Source organism: Rousettus aegyptiacus, unplaced genomic scaffold (assembly GCF_014176215.1).
Source record: "Rousettus aegyptiacus isolate mRouAeg1 unplaced genomic scaffold, mRouAeg1.p scaffold_m13_p_18, whole genome shotgun sequence".
In the NCBI taxonomy this organism is placed as follows: domain Eukaryota; kingdom Metazoa; phylum Chordata; class Mammalia; order Chiroptera; family Pteropodidae; genus Rousettus; species Rousettus aegyptiacus.
The window spans coordinates 4127295-4145374 of record NW_023416293.1 but is presented as its reverse complement, the minus strand read 5'-3'; the positions used below and the strand labels follow the sequence as shown (position 1 = coordinate 4145374).

At 44.9% G+C, this 18080-nt stretch overlaps 1 long non-coding RNA gene across 3 annotated transcripts; it reads right to left on the bottom strand.

The window, feature by feature from the left end:
• Positions 1-6459: 6459 nt before the first annotated feature.
• Positions 6460-17928, bottom strand: LOC107517109. Of its 3 annotated transcripts, none has more exons than XR_004955394.1 (4): positions 16834-17928; positions 14770-14865; positions 12329-12421; positions 6460-7137 (listed from the first exon to the last, which is right to left on the bottom strand). It is a non-coding gene; the product is annotated as an uncharacterized LOC107517109 (long non-coding RNA). The 3 variants fall into 3 exon arrangements; XR_001598448.2 differs by lacking the exon at positions 6460-7137 and adding an exon at positions 8142-8313; XR_001598449.2 differs by lacking the exons at positions 6460-7137; positions 14770-14865 and adding an exon at positions 8142-8313.
• Positions 17929-18080: the final 152 nt, after the last annotated feature.

The window sequence follows — 18080 nt, the reverse complement described above, 5'->3', positions numbered from 1 at the left end:
TGCGCAAGGAAAGAGGGAAGTGGGGACCAGGCTGAGACCTGCATGTTCGGCTCACATGACTGGGCGCGTGACGGCCCCATCCCAGGGTGTGGAACACGAACGGAAGCTGGGTTTCTAGCAAGGAGACTCATGGATCTACTTTCGGACTTATTGATTTCGAGGTATCTTTTGAAGACATTCAAGGAAAATCAGGGTACAAGGAAGTGGCAATAGGTGGGCAGCCCCGAACGACTGAAGTCTTCTACTACTAGTTGTTGGAGGACCCAAGCCTGGCCGCCTCTTCTGTGCCCTTCGTTTGGGGCGTGCCCAAATCATCACAGTGGGGGGCAGCAGTTTAGGGTGCAAACGCCTGCTTTATGGCGCTATGAGGAATCGTAGGGTGTCACCTGTCTGCAGCCAGGAAGCATAAGCTTTCCCGGCTCAGTGATGATTGAATAACTTCTTGAGAACTATGTCTGGTTTTTCATGTTCCTCCTTTTTACCCCCAGGCCTGGCTAGGCCTTTCTTTAATTCCTAGTCCTTGGTGATTTCAGGTTCCTTTTAGTTGGATTCTTCTGCGGTCTAAATGTTTGTGCCCCGCCCTGCCCCCCAACACACACACCCACCCCCTACCCAAATTCATTTGTTAAAAACCCAAAACGCTGGTGTTAAGAGATGAGGACTTGGGAGGTGATTGAGTCAGGAGGGTGGAGTCCTCATGTGATCTGTGTCCTTATAAAAGAGACCCCAGAGAGCCCCTCGTCCTTTCTACCACGTGAGGACATAGTGAAGACACGGAAGGCCCTCACCGGTCCCCAAATCTGCTGGCTCCATGATCTCCGGCTTCCCAGTCTCCAGAATGGGGAGAAAGGAATTTCTGTTATTTAGAAGCAGTCCTGTCTGCGGTTTTTGTTATAGCAACCCAAATAGACTGAGACGGACTCCAGATATGATCGTAAATTTTGCTTGTAACTGCTTTGGTTATCTACTGCTTACTTTCCTAGTGACTGCCACAGCCTTGGGTTGGGCTGTCCCAGAATCGGACCCTGAGGCAGGATTCGAGTGCAACTAGTTTCCTTGAGAGGTGATCCAGGAAGACGGGGAATGGGGAAGCGAGGCAGGGAGGGCAAGGAACTCAAGAAAAAGAGCACTGTTAATCGAGTTGCTGCTGTGGTGACTATGGCAGAGGCTCAATCCTGGGCATAGAACACAACTCTGAGCTTTTTGCCCAAGGGGTGAGGAAGCCAGGGAGCCTCTGATTCCCATCCATTATTGGCTGGGGGGCCCTCCTAGGAGCATTAACTCCCTGGCACATCTGTCAGTCAGTCTGTCTGTCTGTCTGTCAGGTGGAGAACTGCAGGGGCTGGCAGTTGCACAGCCTTTAGAATATACTAGAACACTGAGTGATGAGAGAATATGGATCCCATAAGAACTTTTTAGTTCCCCCTAGCAAACAGACTCTAAGGTGATGCCATGCTGCCTGGAACTCATGCCCTGGTATGAACCTCTTCCTCTGAGTGTTGGGGCGGGGGACCCATGGCTGCTTCTAACCACCAGAACACGGGAAAGGTGATGGGCCGTCAGTCTGTGATGAGGTTAGAGTATATAAAATTGCATTCTTGCTGGCTTTGCAGAAGCAAGCTGAGCACGGCCTCTGGCCTACAGTCAGCAAAACCTGAGCCTCAGTCTTACAGCGACAAGGAACTCAACTCTGAATCTGCCAACGACCTGAGCGAGCTTGGAAGCAGACCCACTGCCAGTCAGACTGCCAGATGGAACCCAGCCGGGCCGACACCATGATGTCAGCCTTGCAGAGGGTCAAGTCCACACCATGTTCACCCAGACTCCTAAGCCACAGGGTGTGAGATAATAAATGGGTGTTGTTTCAGCCACTAAGTCTGTGGCAATTTGTTGTGCAGCATAGAAAACAAACACACCCCCTTATCCTACGAGCCCCCAGTCTGGGCAAGGTGGCCGTGGCCCCTGCGTTTCTTCCTGTACCCCACATCCACTGATCAGCGATTCCTTCAGTCGAAATAAATATATTACTTTTTTTTTTTACTGTTAAAAGTAAAATGTCTTCATTCTAAAACATTTATGAAATAGTTATAAAGTAAAAAGGAACTAATTCAATCCTTTCGACTTTTTCTGAGATAAGTCGGCGCACTATCCAGTAGTTTTTTCCGTCCTTGAGTTCTGTAATTTTTTATTTGCCGCCCCTGCTATGGATAAACCTTTACCCAAATAAAAATCTATAATTAAAAAAGACTGCATTTATATGGACTGTTCTTGAACTTCTCCAAGGAGCAGCACACTCAAAACACCCCTGTGATCAGGAAGAGGCATTATTCCCAGAAGGAAAAGTTCCCAAGGACACAGTAAAGCCATTATCCAACCTTTGCTCAGAGAGAGTCTCAATCGTCGCGAGGAGGAGAGACGTCCAAGTGCTTGAGGCCAGTTGAGGCTTCTGAATTTAGCATTTAGGAGCTGAATTTAGCAAAGGAGGAACTGGAACAGTAGAGATCAGAGTTCAGCCCTCTGTATCCTCCCTTCCTCTTCATTACCTTTCTTCGTCCCCGCTGGCAGCGAAGGAAGACTCTCTCACGGGCTCTAAGTCCCCCGGGTGGTTGCCCCGAAACATCCCCTCTTTCTGCTGCTCACAAGGCAGTGTCGATTCTACCCCATAAAGCCTCCATGGGGCCACCTGCCAACGGGCGAAACTCGCCGTGGTCCCTTTGCACTGGCATTCCTTTCTGGGGCATCACTGGGTGCTTTAGGTTCCCTCATGAATCCATCTAGAAAACACTCCTTAAGTGACTTCCATGTGCTGAGCGTGGTGATGGACGACCAAGCAAGTGACTGAGAGGCAGCCCCGCCCTCCAGAAGCTCAGATCTAGTAGGTGGCCCCCGGTGCATACGGGTGACATACTGTGTCCTTTGAGTGCTCTACTAGCCATCTGCGTGTCCGTGGGACTGTGGGGGCCAGGGACAGGCGATGAGGGCTGAGGAGAGGAATGAAGGTGGAAGGCAGAGGGTCAGATAATACAGAGCCACTTTACACCCACCAGGATGGTCATAATAAAAAAAGATGGACAATAACAAATGCCGGCAATGATGTGGAGAAATCAGGTCCCCCATATATGCCGCTGGTGGGCATGTAAAATGCTACAGCCCCTCTGAGAAACAGCTTGGCAGTTCCTCAGTCAGCCATGGAGCGACCACATGACTCAGAGATTCCACTCCTTAATCTCTGGTATACCTAAAAGAATTGAAAACATACATTCACACAGAAACTCATTCATACACAAAAGTTCCTAGCAGTATTGCTCATAATAATTAAAGTGGAAACGACCCAAATGGCCATCGACCGACGAATGGATAAGCAAAATATAGAAGCATAGCCATATGATGAAATATTATTTGGCCGTAAAAAGGAATGAAGCACTGAGACATGCTATGACTTGGATGAACCTTGAAAACATTGTGCTAAGTAATAGAAGCCAGACGCAAAAGTCTACATACTGTATGATTCCATTTACATAAAATAATCTAGAATAGGCAAAGGCATAGAAACAGAAAGTAGATTAGTGGTTGTCAGGGGCTGGGTGGCGAAGGGAAGAATGAGAAGTGACTACTAATGGGTATAGGGTTTCTTTTCGGAGTGACGAAAACGTTCCAAAACTAGATAGTGGTGGTGTTTGCACAACTCTGTGGCTACCACTGAAACTACTGAGTTGTACATATAAAAAGGGTGAATCTTATGGGGTGTGAATTAGAGCTCAGTAAGACATTTTAAAAGAAATAACAGAGAGAGAGGTCCCTCACCCATTTCTCCCCAATGGTGACCTCTTCTGTCACCATAGCACAGTGTCATAACCTGGATATCGACGTGGATACAAACAGTATTCAGATGTCCCTGTCTTTAAATGCAAGCGTGTGTGTGTGCGTGTAGTTAGTTCTAGGCAATTTTATCACATGGTCAATTCGTGTGACCACCACAGTCAAGAACAGTCCCATCACACGGATCCCTTGTGCCACCTTTTTATGGCCACAGTCACCTCTCACCTACTTGACCCCTGGCCACCATTAATCTGTTTTTTAATCTCTACCATTCCGTTATTTCGAGAACATTGTATGAACGGAATCACGCACTGAGTAAGTGTCTGAGATTGACGTTTTTTCATTCCGCATAATTCCCTGGAGATCCATCTAGGTTGTCGTGAGTGTCCGGAATTCCTTCCTTTTAACTGCTGGACGGTATTCCAAGGTATAGATGTACCAGGCCGTTTAGACGTCCGTTCCCGGTTGGGGGCAACTGTAAATAAAGCTGTTACGAACATTCACGTACAGGTTGTCGTGTGAACGTCAGTTTTCATCTCACTGGCACGGACGCCCAGGATGGCCGTTGCTGGCTCACACGGCTGAGAGCACACTTAATAATGCAGGACGCGGCCACCCTCCTCCCTGCAGCGGCTGCGTCGCCAGCGGCATCTCAAGACGCCGTTTGCTTCTCTGTATCCTCGCCGGCATCTAGCGTTGTCACAATCTTTTATTTTAGCCATTCTGATTTTACACATATATTTTAAAAGTTAGACAAATAACCACTTTTGACAGTGGTTATTTCTGGTGTGTGTGTGGGGGGGCGGGGCTCTATTATTATACGGGTATTACTTCCTATATTATATATTTTTGTGGTGTTCAAATTTGGCATAACTCAATGCATGTTTGGACTCTACAATTCAGTGAGGATTCGTAAGCGTTAACAGGTGGTAAGAAAGCGAAGACGAATATTGCAAACTCTTCTGCTGCAGGGGAGCGTGAGCAGGAGAAAAAAAATAGTGCTGCGGGACTTTGAGGGGAGCCGCCAACGGTGAGGGGGGGGAGGGACTGTGCCCCGGCCCTCCTCCGTTTATTGAAGACCCTCCCTTCTCTTCCCTGCTCTGTGTTCCAGAAGACTCCATCAGCCAGGCTCCCTTGCCCTCCAGCTTCCAGAATAATGGGCTGGAGGAGAGAGGCTAGGCTTGCCACTCTCGAACACAACTTCCCTGCCCTCACTTTAAGGCCCCCATCCTCTCAGGCAGCCCCTCCTTACGGACCAGTTTCCCCCGTGCCCCTCAGCCTGTAATAGTCACGGCTCCCAAAGGCCCCGTCTCATCCCGCCTACAGCCCTGGGGACAGTCTCATCCTCCAGCCTCCTTCAGTTAAGCCCTGGTGGTTCTTAGCAGCCACCTCTCCTCTGCCAGGATGCTGGCTCAGGTGTCTGATGAGGCGAGCCTCCAAGGCAGGCAGGAGGGACTTTGCAGCTCAGGTGAGGAGACCCAGTTCTCTGGGCCTGAGCAAGGCAGGGGACGGTGGTCCAGAACTGCTGTCTGTGGGGTGAAGGTGTCAGTGGGATTCACACCTGACTCCCTCCATCTTCTTGGGAAACAGGGAGGCCGGGACTGTGCTGGGCAATAGAACTAGCTGATCCCGCCTTTTCATAACCATGCTTCCAGAAAGAACAGTCTTGTTCTTTTCTGGAAGGGGGGGTGGGAAAGCAGTATCTCTGCTCTTTTATTGAGGCTACCGAGTGTCTCTGGGTTTGATAATCACAAAACTAATAAGGGGTTAAGGGTGTTGACTCTGGAGCCAGACGGCCGGGTTTGCATCCTCGTAATCACTGTTTTGTGCTTTTGGACAAATTAGTTACCTAGTCTCCGTGCCTCAGCTTCCTCATCTGTAGAACAGGGGTGCTAATAACCGATTTGCTTCCTAGGTTTTAGGAGGATTAAAGGACGTAACACCCGGAAAACACAGAAACACTCAGCATAGCCCGTAATGTGCACTCAGCCAACGTCAGCCGTTATTACTGCCAGGAGGGGCCGTGGGCTGGGTGCCCGGAGCAATTGGAAGGGCTGGTGCAAGGAAGGAGACAGACCTGAGCACAGGCAGGTGAAAAGCCGCGGAGGGCAAGCCCAGGGAGCCCAGCCAGGCTTGGGGACAAACACTTCATTCATTCAAAGCCGGTCTTTGAGTGTTTACTATCAGGAATTGTACCAGGGGTTAGAACCACAGGCGGGAACTAATCAGTTTCAATCCCTGTGGACAGGGATGTGACAAGAATGTGTGGGTTCAGTCTTTCGGCGGAGATTTACACAGGGGCTGGGCCGCCTAGGGAAGGGGGTGTCTGGGGAGCCCCAGATAAGGAGGAGATGCTGCTCCACATCAAGTGATTCGGTTGCAAGAAGCTAGCTCGGTCCAAAGAGGGTGGGGCGGGCAGGCCATGCTGGAGGGCAGAAGTGCAACTGTGGGTTCTTAGATTCAAGAGCAGGAAACAGGGTGTAGCAGATAGAGCCTTTGGGGACCGGATGGACAGGAAGAGAAGCTGCTCTGTGCTCTCCCAGGGTTTCTGGTTCCTTCAGCCCTGCCTCTCAAAAAAAATAAAGTGGCTGCTCTGTTTATCTCACTCATGACCAAGGTCTTCTGCTCAATGTTCTCTCCAAAGGCCACTCTTACCCACAAAACGATGGCAGCCAATTCACAGGATAGCTGGCCTCAGGGCCAGACCCCCACCCTGGTCCACCAGCAGTGGGCAGGGCGAGCTTTCCTCTCAGCAAACTCGTTTCAGAGTTAGTGCTCCTGCAAAATCAGTTTGCATTTCCATTCTCGTGTTGCAACTGTCAAAGTAAAAACAGACGTCTGGGGTGATTTTGTTGAGGTTTGTCGTGCTCAGTGAGAACTTCCTCTGGCCACCGAAGAACTGAATGAAACATGAAAATGGCGGCCCGTTCTTCGCCCTTCACTTTGTCCTCAGGCCTGTCTGGAACATCACCCAGCCTTGCCACACAGCCTTTTTCCCAACTTTGTTTCAAAATGATGCCGTTCTTCTGAATTCTCTCTTGGCTCCTCTCCTGTCTCTGGCCTGGATTTTTTTTTTCTTCCCCACCCCTAACATTTTAATGAAAATTTTAACATATAAAAAGTTATAAGAACAGTACAGTGGTAGCTATCTACATACCTTACACCTTTACCATAGTTGCCTTTCCCGTCAATCTCTATCTCTTGCTTGGTACTCTCCGGAAAGCCTCTCAAAGGTGAAAACATAAAGGCTAGACCACCTGAAGGCTGAGTAGACACGTGCTCAGTGGACGAAGGGGAAGCCTGTACCACTGCCAGCCTCTGGTAGGGGAAGAAACAATAAGCAGCGCCCGCCCACCCTGAGAATGTTGACGGCTGGTCCAACACTGAGGAATTTGCTCAGACTGATTCTTGGTAAGCATCGAATCCCAGGTAGCAAAGAAATTTTCTCAATAAATTCCTAGGGAGCCTCTTCGGCAAATGGCCACACATGCACTCCTGTTAGCGGAACCACCCATAGGGGGCCAAACTCCAGATGTGGATTCGGGAAGGAAAAGTGACAGTCCTACTGTACCCCACGCAAGAGACAGACAGAAGCAAAATGGTCTAGGATGTGACGTCCGTCCTCAGTGTCTCCCTCCCCTCCCTGAATCTCCTCTCACCAAGGCCTCTCTGGGGGTACACCCCCGAGGCCTGCTCTCTGCCACAATTCCTGGAGTCCCCCCGTCCCCACTGAGCCCCATGATCTGAAGAACATGTGGCCCATCACACTGATCACCAGGTCTCAAGCACACAGACCCTCCCCTTCTCCAGCGATTTCTATGACTCTGATTTAACTTATAAACTGGAAAGGGGGAGGGGGAGGTTTTCCCATGCTCTTTAATTACAGTATCTAATATGTGCCTGTTTTAATTAATCCTTGAATAAATGAACAAATGACTAAATAAGTGAATGACTCTTTAGGACATAGAGCAACAGTGTTTCATTAAAACTTGATTTGGAGTTTGTACAGTATCAGAGAGTGAAACCAGAAAACAGTGACATCTGGTTTATTGTCAAGCACTGTCGAGGACGTCCTGCTGAATGCATGGCTAGGAGGAAGCCTCCCCTCCTAGGACGGCAAGGTCAGTGTGTCAAGAGAGGAGAAAGTGGCAGAATGTGGTCATCCACACCCCATCAAAAAGCTTCTAAGTCATGGGTAAGACGTCGTAAAGCTTCTGTACCAGCATTCATGACAGTTACACTGATGGGACTTGCCTTTGTATGGAATGATGACGCTCCCCACACTGAAGCTTCCTGGGTGGCACAATTGCTGAAAAGACTCATTGTGTTAGCCATAGGAGGGTGTCAACTTTATTTGGTCCCTTGACAGCTTGCAATGCCCTGTGACTCTGACACCGTGGGTGGCCATGAGTCACCTGTAACACAGTGTCTTGACAGGTTGCCTCGAACAACGCTTGCAGCCATCACTTGTCGGTTCACATATACACGTGTGTCCTGGTGGGGAACAGTTCCAGTTTCAGACCCTGTGTCTTATGGCCTGACCATAAGTCGGGCTATGTGTCCTTGTATTTTTAGTTCTGAAAATTCTCATCATAATGTCATATGGTTCTAATTGTACTTATAATAGTTCTTTCATTAAAAATCTTTCCACTATAAAAATACTATAATTATATTATTAAAATTTTGAAAATTAAGAAGAAAAACAATTCACCCATAAAACCACCATCCTTGTGTATAGGCATATACAAGCACAATTTTGCCAGCATTTACCAAAATAAATACACAATTTTTTGAGCTCAGAATTGGTAAAATAATTGATTTAAAAATAAGTACATAATTTTATATCTTACTTTCTCCACTAACATTACATTTAAAAAATGTTTCTAATAAACATTTTTAAAGAAAGCATTCTAATGAAAGAATAATATTTCATTTAGGTTACTAAAATATATTAATTATATTTCCATTTGTATTTTCACTGGTGCTAATAAATATGCAATAAAGATCACTGTACGTGCGATTTTTTTGTTTTTAATTCTTCCTTAGATTCTAGAAGTTGAGTTAACAGGCTCAGACCACGAATCTGCTCCCTGCCCTCGACATACATGGCGAACTGCCTTCCGGTCACCAGCGTCTGATGGTGTCTATTTCCTCTCATCGCTGTCATCAAACCAATGTGTCAAGATGAAGTTTTGAAATGATTCTCATGACAAATTCATTAAACAATGCCTCTCAATTTTAGTACATCAAGTACAGGTAAAAAAAAATGGATAATAAACAGATACATTGGGGTGTGTGTGTGTGTGTGTGTGTGTGTGTGTGTGTGTGTGTTTTAAACCAGGTAAGGAACAGGGGAACACTTAAATAGGGGAACCCTTAAATAGTTCTCCAAACCACAATTTCCAATGATTCATCTGAAACAAAGCGACGGCAGACAAATACATGGGCATGAAGAAACCACAACTAGGGTAGCTTTCTCAGAAGAAGAGTCTTTTAGTAGATTAGAGTCTGAGGCCAAACTCTCAACGGTCCCAGGAAGGCTCCACCCTCTATGTAAATCCCTTGGAAAGCATTGTTGCCTCTCAGTGTTGCTCCAGCTCTACTCACAGGTGCAATATATGGGAATGACTCTATTGTTTTCTAGTAGAACAATAAGCCATAGCTAGACACAAACCAAACAGCCATCCATTGACAAAGGGAAGGGGAAAATAACATTCACAGGGCACCTACAGAGAGCCAGGCCCTTCACATTAGTTCAGTCCATTTAATAAGCTTTCAGCCTCTCTCAGGGGCTCTGAAAACCATGTTCCAGGGGTGCAGAGTGATTGAGTTGGGGATCCTACAGCTGGGACTCCCCTGGTTCAGCCACTTCACTCCTCTGCAGGCTATGGAATAGCAGCACCTCTACACCCCAAGGAAGTAAAAATGGTAGAAAAGTATTTGCTAAGTGCCTCTAATAGGTTAACTGCAAATGGTTTATATTCACTCTCTTTGCTAGAGGAATTTTGCCGTTAGATACTAATCACTCTGAATATTACTTCAGCTTTTAAAAATTATAGTCAACATAGAGTATTATATTAGTTTCAGGTGTACGACATGGTTATTCAGCATTTATACATGATGTCTAGTAACCATCTGTCATCAAAGTTATTATAACATCGACTATATCCCCTGTGCTGTACATTACATTCCCGTAACGTATTTATTTTTTAACTGGAAGTTTGTACCTCTCATTCCCCTTCCCCACCTCTCCTGACAACTTTGTTTGTTTTGTTTCTGTGAGTGTTGTTTCTGTCTTGTTTATTTCTTTTGTTTTTTTTTTTAGAATCCACATTTAAGAGAGATCACATGGTAGTTGTCCATATTTTTTCACTTAGCATAACATCCTCCAGGTCTGTCTGATGCAGACAGTGGGGAGTCCCACACCAAGATAAGGTTCTTGACTCCACGCAGAAAAGAGTTCAAGTGCAAGCCAGAATTAAAGACGAAAGAAAAGTTTATCAAAGAAGGAATAACGCTCCACAGACAGAGCCATGGTCTCCTCTCAGAGACAAAGAATGAGACCCAAGTGTTTAAGGCATTTGGTTTATATGTGTTTTCCTTTCAAAGTATGGATATGCTGCGTTAAAGGCCTGTTAGTAACCTCAGTTTTCATTCTGTAGATTGTCGGATGTCTTGCCATGAGGAATGAATGGTTGGGTTTCTTTTGTGTAAGGTCTAACTTAAAAACTTCGTTTTCCTGTTTTCCTATCATGGCATAGGTACGTTGTGTTAAAGGTGTGGGTAAACAGTTATTAGTAATCTCTGCAGGGATCGTCTTTGTTCTGTGGGTTCTTTACGGTCTGGCTGGAGGGCTGATCAGCACTTGGAGGCTCTGACCATAACCTGATTTAATATTTAGTCAATTTGTGTCATTCTCATGCCTCTTCCCTATATCATATTCATGTTGTCACGAAGGGCAAGATTTCATTCTTTTTTTATGGCTGAGTAATATTCGTGTGTGTGTGTGAGAGACATCTTCTTTATCCATTCCTCACTGGACACTTTGGTTACTTCCATATTTTGGCTCTTGTAAATAATGCTGCAATGAACGTGAGGATGCAGCTCTTAACATTAAGCATTTTGATTTACATTCCAGATTTGAGCCACCTCTTGGAGGTTCTTATTTATGGGTTATATTTAAATGACACTCCAGAAAATTTGACCAATTCTTGGGAGGTAAGCATATTATCAAATGTGGCCAGTTTAAAGATTTTCAAGGTTAAGTTTCTCATAACTATGACTAATTTTAGTAAAAAGTTTACAAATCATGTGGGCTGCAGAACACGGCCTTTCGAGCAGGGGCAGGGTGGAGCCTCCCGGGTCTTCCCCGAGCTCGCCTGCCCTTCCTCAGCCTCTCTGTCATCTCAATGGGGCAAAATATGCATACATATTGTTACTTGAGAAAACATACCTAACACACGCAGCACAGTGCCTGACATACCATATATGCATATTAAACATTACCTATCTGTACTATTATATTATAACCACTGCCATTATTGTTACGAGTCTGCCAGATGAAAGCACAGGATAAGCAGAGATGTCTAAGTCCCTTGGAATTTGATATAATCAAATCATTAAACTACCTCTGCTGAAGAGCTAAATTCTTCTTGGATTAATTAAGGAGGTAAAACTGACTACATCTTTAAGTGTAAAAAAACAAGCATTTTTGAGGTCTCATGAGTTGCTTTGCCTTCGGTCTTTCTTTTATACTTGCTGAATGGAGATACTTTTTAGCTTAGATATAATTTACATATAACATTATATTAGTTTCAGGTGTACAACATAACGATTTGATGTTTGTATATATTACGAAACGAACACCATAATGTCTAGTTAACATCCATCGCCGTGTATAATTACAAAATTATTTTTTCTTGTGATACAACTTTTAAGATTTATCCTCTTGGCAACTTTCATATATACAGTACAGTATTACTAAGTACAGTCACCATGCTGTACATTACGCCTCCGCGACTTATTAATTTTACAACTGGAAGTTTGTACGTTTTGATCTTCTTCACCCATTTCACCCACTCCTCAACGCCCCCCTCGCTTCCGCCCCTGGCGACCACCAATCTGTTCTCCGCATCTATCTACGAGCTTGGTTTTGTTTTTTTGTTTGTGTGTGTGTCTTAGTTTCTACATATAGGTGGATCATACAGTATGTTTTTTCTCTAACACTTCACTTACCACAATGCCCTCGAGGTCCATCTATTTTGTCGCAAATTCTTTGCTTTCAGCCTTACACTCCCTCAAACTCGCCACCCACCCTGCTGCCAACACGACAATCACACAGGAAAATCTAACCGTGTCTCCTCCCTTCTTATCTTCCCCCACGGCTCAACTGAATGAGCGTGACAGACAAGGTTGTCTAGGACCAAGTCCCTGGTCATTCTCCAGCCTCCTCGCCTGAGATTTTCCGCCTTGATATATGCGCCCTGGTTTTATGAATGTGTTTGCTTACCTTTGTTCATGCTGTTCCCTCTACTTGGAACACCCTTCCACCTCTTCTTTGCCTAATCTATTCCTACTCATCCTTCCAGGCTCATGTAAATTCCTATTTAAAAAAAAAAGAAAAAAGTTTGTATGTGAATATCATATTTATGCATGTTAATGTATGACTATCATATGTTGGAAAGAAGTCAAAATATCTGAAAATATAAACTCAAAGTGTTAGACATGACCCCGGAGCAATAAAGGGTCAGGGGTACCAAGTCCCCTCTATAGTCGAAAATCCACACAAACCTTTTGACTCCCTCAAAACTTTAACTACTACTAATAGCCTACTGTTGACTGGAAGCCTTATCGATAACATAAAATCAATTAACATATATTTTGTATATGTATTACATACTATATTCTTAGAATAAAATAAGCTAAAGAAAAGGCTATTAAGAAAATCATAAGAGAAAATATATTTACAGTACTGTATTGAAAGAAATCCACACTTAAGTGGAACCGTGCGGTTCAAAACTGTGTTGTTTGAGGGTCGGCTGTCATTCTCTGTAATTGCTTCCTTCTTTGTAACGAGAAAAAAATTTAAAATTTTTCAAACATTTTAAGTAAAGTTTACAGACCGTCCCTTCCCAAACGTTCCCAGACTCTGAGGTTTCCTTATGGCCCCACAGAGCCCCCAGAATGCCTTCTTCCCTGCGTTGAGATCATCCCTTTTGCAATGGGGAAGTGTCATCTTTTCGCCTTTGTACCAAGTGCCTCACACAGCGCCAAACAGCCAGTGGGCACTCAACAGATGTTTGTTCAACTGACCTGCTCTGTGTCCACACCTAATGAGCAGCGAGCAGATCCTGCAAAGGCTTTTTTCCTAGAATTTTACTACCTGTTTATTAATACTTTAGAAATGTCGAAATCGTTGTATCAGAATGTTGGAGTTTGAAGGGGCTGGGGAGTGTCTCAAAGGCTGCCTAATGTCCCCGAAGCGTCACCAGGTGCCACTCACACTGTGAACTCTATATAGCACAAGGCATGGCTCGGGGCCTTGTGGTCTCAGAAATCAACTTCTTGGCATTCGTTCCTCACGGCAGACCTCTACCAACCCAGCTCACCGGGACGGCCATTTGCTCATGCGCAGAGGGCACGTGAAGATCTCCTGGATATGGGGGGGGAGGTGTCTTGGATCTACATACAGACCAAATGTAGTCACCAGGTTGCTTGGTGAGCAGGGAATAATGATAAGAATAGATGATGCCATTAATCATTTAATGAGTGTTCAAAACTAATAAAGCATTCATAGTGACAGCCCTGGTCCAACTGGCACACTTCATCCAAACAACTTCACCATGAGAAAAATATTTATCTTTCTTTTACTGATGAGAATACTGAGAAACAGATCATACCTCATTAGCTCTTAAGAGACATGTTTTTTTTCACATGTGCATATTCTGCAAAAATGAATCTTACAATTGACTGTAAAACTTTATAAAATATGGTCACTTTTAATTGATCAATCAAATATTTGCTGTGTCTGGCATGGGCAAGGTCCTATACAAGTTGTATAGTATATAAAATATCAAATTGTATAAAAATATCAAAAGTTCTTGTTCTATGTTGACAGTGCAGTCAGGAAGACCACAGATCAGTAAAGAAATCAACAACATGTCAGCTTGTAAGTTACTATGAGGGAAATAAGCATGGAAATGTGACACTATAATGTAGGAGGGAGAGGCAGGGAACTCGGGGCCTCAGAGGTCTAAGGGGTGACATTGGGGCTGAGAACTCGGAGCAGCCCAATGGCCTTCCCTATGGGCAATGGTGGTGCCAGAAGATAGATGACGTCAGCCCTAGGGCCCAGGGCCCCTGGTTGTGAGCAGCCCCTACCGGGTGACCTTGGAGGGCACCCTGAGCAACATGGGCCTGACCTGTGTCCCGTGGTCACAGCAATGCTGAGTACAGTAGATACTCGGTGCCCACCACTCACTGCTCCGTGTGATATGGTGACCACAGCCCCTGGGTTCCCGCTTCAGTCCTGCAGGGCAGGGAGCACTGCCCATCACTGACGTGGAGCCCGAGAAATAACCATGCCAGATGCCCAGGGAGCATTGGTGCAGCCTAAAATACAGCCAGTCAGGGCTGGGGACAAAAGCTGAACAGGGCTCCTGGTGCAGACCCCAATTTCTGTCTTCCTATCAGGTTACTTCTCTCCAATTTAGTGTACAGAACCTTTTGGGTTATGACCAAGGCAGCTGCAGGGTATGTTTTGCAAATCTGAACTACATCATTATTTTTAAATACTTGACCTTTAAAAAGTTTAATTGGATTCATAATCCATTCACAAGAAATTTCAAGATTTGTCAATGAAAGAAAGGGAAGAATTTTCAACATATAACTTCAACTGTTCAACTTTTTTGAATGATTAAAAACAATTATTTTTAATTTTTTACCACCTACTTGTGTGAACAAAGTTTTTCAATGATGAGATCATCAAGAATTTGAACCGCTCTTCATTAAAAAGTCTTAATCAGGAATGGCATATGGCCGTAAAACCTGGTATCAAAAAATATGTTCATGGATTAAGCTCAATGTTTCTAACTAAAACCTTTGAAAATAGTTTATTTGTAAGTTTTACACGTTTGATATTAATTAATACCTTCCTTGAAACATAGTATTTTCTCCTACAGTGATTATGTAATATAAAAATATATATTTTTCCATCAAGTTCTATAGAATAGCTTCAAATCCCCTCGACTTTGCTTTCGTGTACTACACAAATCCAATCGTTTTCTAAGAGTAAAAAGACATGGAAAAGTGAGAAATGTTGCCTTAGAAGATGAGTGAGCCAGCAGGCCCAGTGAAGAGCCGGGGACAGCATTCAGGTGCCATGAGGGTGGGCAGGAGTGAGGCCAGGTCCTGCAAGTGCCAGTTTTAACCAAGAGCAGTGGGAGGCCACTGATTGGATTTAAGCAAAGGTGTGGCTTAATCTGATTTACTTTCTATAAACCTAATTTCTGCATGCTGCAGTAGAGAACGGGATATAGAGGTGCAGGAGTGAAGAGAGAGAGGTCATACAGGAAGTGACTGGGGGAGCAGGTGAGAGGTGAGGCGAGGAGTAGGTCATATTGAGATGCTTTTCAGAGGTTGGTCCAATAGAAGTCTGGGGGTGAAAGAAAGGGAGGCTTAAGGAAGACGCCTACACTTTTTGATTTTAGCAGTTGAGTAAATCATAATGCCAGGACAGTTTTGGAGAAAAGACTGGGATCCAAAGCCTCAGTATAGGTATTTCAAACATTCATTGGGTTCCTACAATACATACTCAAATATCTACAGATGAAATGATATAAAAAATCTGGGATTTGCTTCAAAATAACTCAAGTAGGGGAGGGAAGGAGAGAGAGGAGAGATACAGATAACACACAAGATTGGTCACGAGTAGATCATTTTGAAGCTAGGTGATGGGTACATGGGGGTTCATTATATTATTCTCTCTAGTTTTGTCACATCTTTGACAATTTCCATGAAACTGGATGAGATCACCTAGTAGGTAGTGACAGCAAATTGGGGGTAGAGTGTGGGTGGCAGTGCAAGACCAGAGGAAAGAGACAGATAAGGCCACTAGTGTCCTAGGTTGTATGTACATCCTTTGGAGAGGAGATGGGTAATAAACAAGTAGACAAATATGATGGATTTAAATCAGACGTGATAGTGGGCGTGAGGAAAGCGTGTCCAAAAACAGTAGCCATGAGGCGGTAAATAGCACTTGACTGACTCTAAGCGAATGTTACATAATCATGGTGCTTTCAAAATCCTTTTTTTTTTTCCTTTCACTTATAAACAAATATAAATTAGTGGCCATTAAGCATTCTATTCTAGAGAAAATGTTTTAACTTAAAAGCTTTTGTTCCCATCCTCTCCAATTTTTTTAACTCCAAATGTTGAGGCCATCATTAGCCCAAGAGTTCTAGAAGCACAGCCAATTCAGAACTGACCCTGCAGAACCCCTTTTTGCCCCCGCAGCTCTCTTCCACCCATCATCTGGACTCTATAAAGTCTTCAGTCCCCCTTAGCTAGTTTTCACCACTCATAGGGCTCCAAAGGACCTCCCCTTCCTCCCCATCCTCCAAGTGCTGCTTCCCTGGGCAAGGCAATGCTTCCAGAGATCATAAGCCTCATGAAGGCAGAAGCATTGCTTGTGTTGTTCACTGCTTTATTTCCAGTATCCAGAACAATGCCTAGCATATAGTTGGCACTCAATAAATATTCACTCAGTGAGGGAACTTCCTGAAGCCACTAGGTAGGTAACCCAGGTGCTTATGTACTGGATCCTACTAGAAAACTTGAGGCCTATCTTCACATAGATGAGTATTACTTTCATTTTATAGATGGACAGCTGAATTAGTTCAGATAATCAAAGATCAGAACTATTTCACCTCAAGTAATCTTTCCTTTCCTTAGAAATGCTTTAAAGCCAAAAAAATAGGAGCTATGGAAAAATCTAGCATAGAAAGAGAACATTACCTGTCATTTAACATTTCCCAAAGATATGATGAATTCAGTCGATGTAGAACAGCCTTCTTGGATAAACCCAACAATAAATATTTTGGTTTCCTGAAAACAAAACAAAACAAAAAGCAAGCAAAACAAAAATCAAGCAAAACAAAAACTCTTCGTGGCCCAAATTATGGCAACTCTTCGCTGGCAGCTCAGTCTTGGGTTTTTTTGTTTGTTCTTTTGGCATATGTGCTGTTAGGATAGGCTGGCAGACTACATGCGCTCTTCACAGCAGCCGCGGCCACTTAACATTCATTAAATAATAATGTAACAGGAGGCCTGGATTTTTGTTTTGTTTCTCCTGGGTCTGTTCCTCACTTAAGTGACCTTGGACAAATCTATTCCCTCCCCCCATATCTGATTTCCATTTATCCGTTTCAGGATAATGTTTATGACTAAGATGCTTTCTAAGATGTTCAGATTCCAAAGAATAGTGCCCTTCATCTATGAAATGTTATCTCCTTCACTATCCTATGGGATGGCTGCATGACACTTCTACTGAAAACCTTCACTCGCAGTTGTCAATACCACCTGGGTGGTTGATATTCTAGGCCAATGAACTGATAATGTGGATAACCTGAGACGTAGAAAGTCTGAGGCTGATGACTGACGCTACTGAGGACTGGAAAATGGGTAAACATAACAACCGCAAACCACGTTTTCTTATTTCTGCTGTTTTCTGCCGCATCTAAACTATGCAGAAGCTGCTGACATTTGATTACCCTGATTTGACAATTCTACCGAATACTGACACGGTTAAAAGGCCCAACTGGCTGTTAGGAGAAGCTGGCGGGACTGGTAGTCAGGCTCTGTGCAGTAAACTGTGTATTCTATATTGTTTTAGAGGCTTACAAAACACAGCCATCTTGCTTCAGACATCCGGCCCAGGAAGAAGGCGAACTCGGTCCCCTCGGCCTTGGGCAGACAGCACCTGCGAGGGGCTGGGCGTCCCCGGTGGCCGAGCCCGTGCGGACCGGCCGCTGCGCGGCTCGCACCCCGCCGCCGACTGCCCTCGGCGGGGGCCGGTGTCTCAGCGGATAAAGTTGTCTACGAGCAGACCCGCCGCACCTGGCCCGGAGCGAAAGCGGGCAGAGGGGTGTCCGCCCGCCAGCTGCTCGAGCAGCGCGATCCGAAAGTAGACGCAGGACTCCTGGCCTCCGTCTCCAAGCTTCCTGTCGGAGTGTATATAACCCGGGCGCAGCGACCCGGCCGGC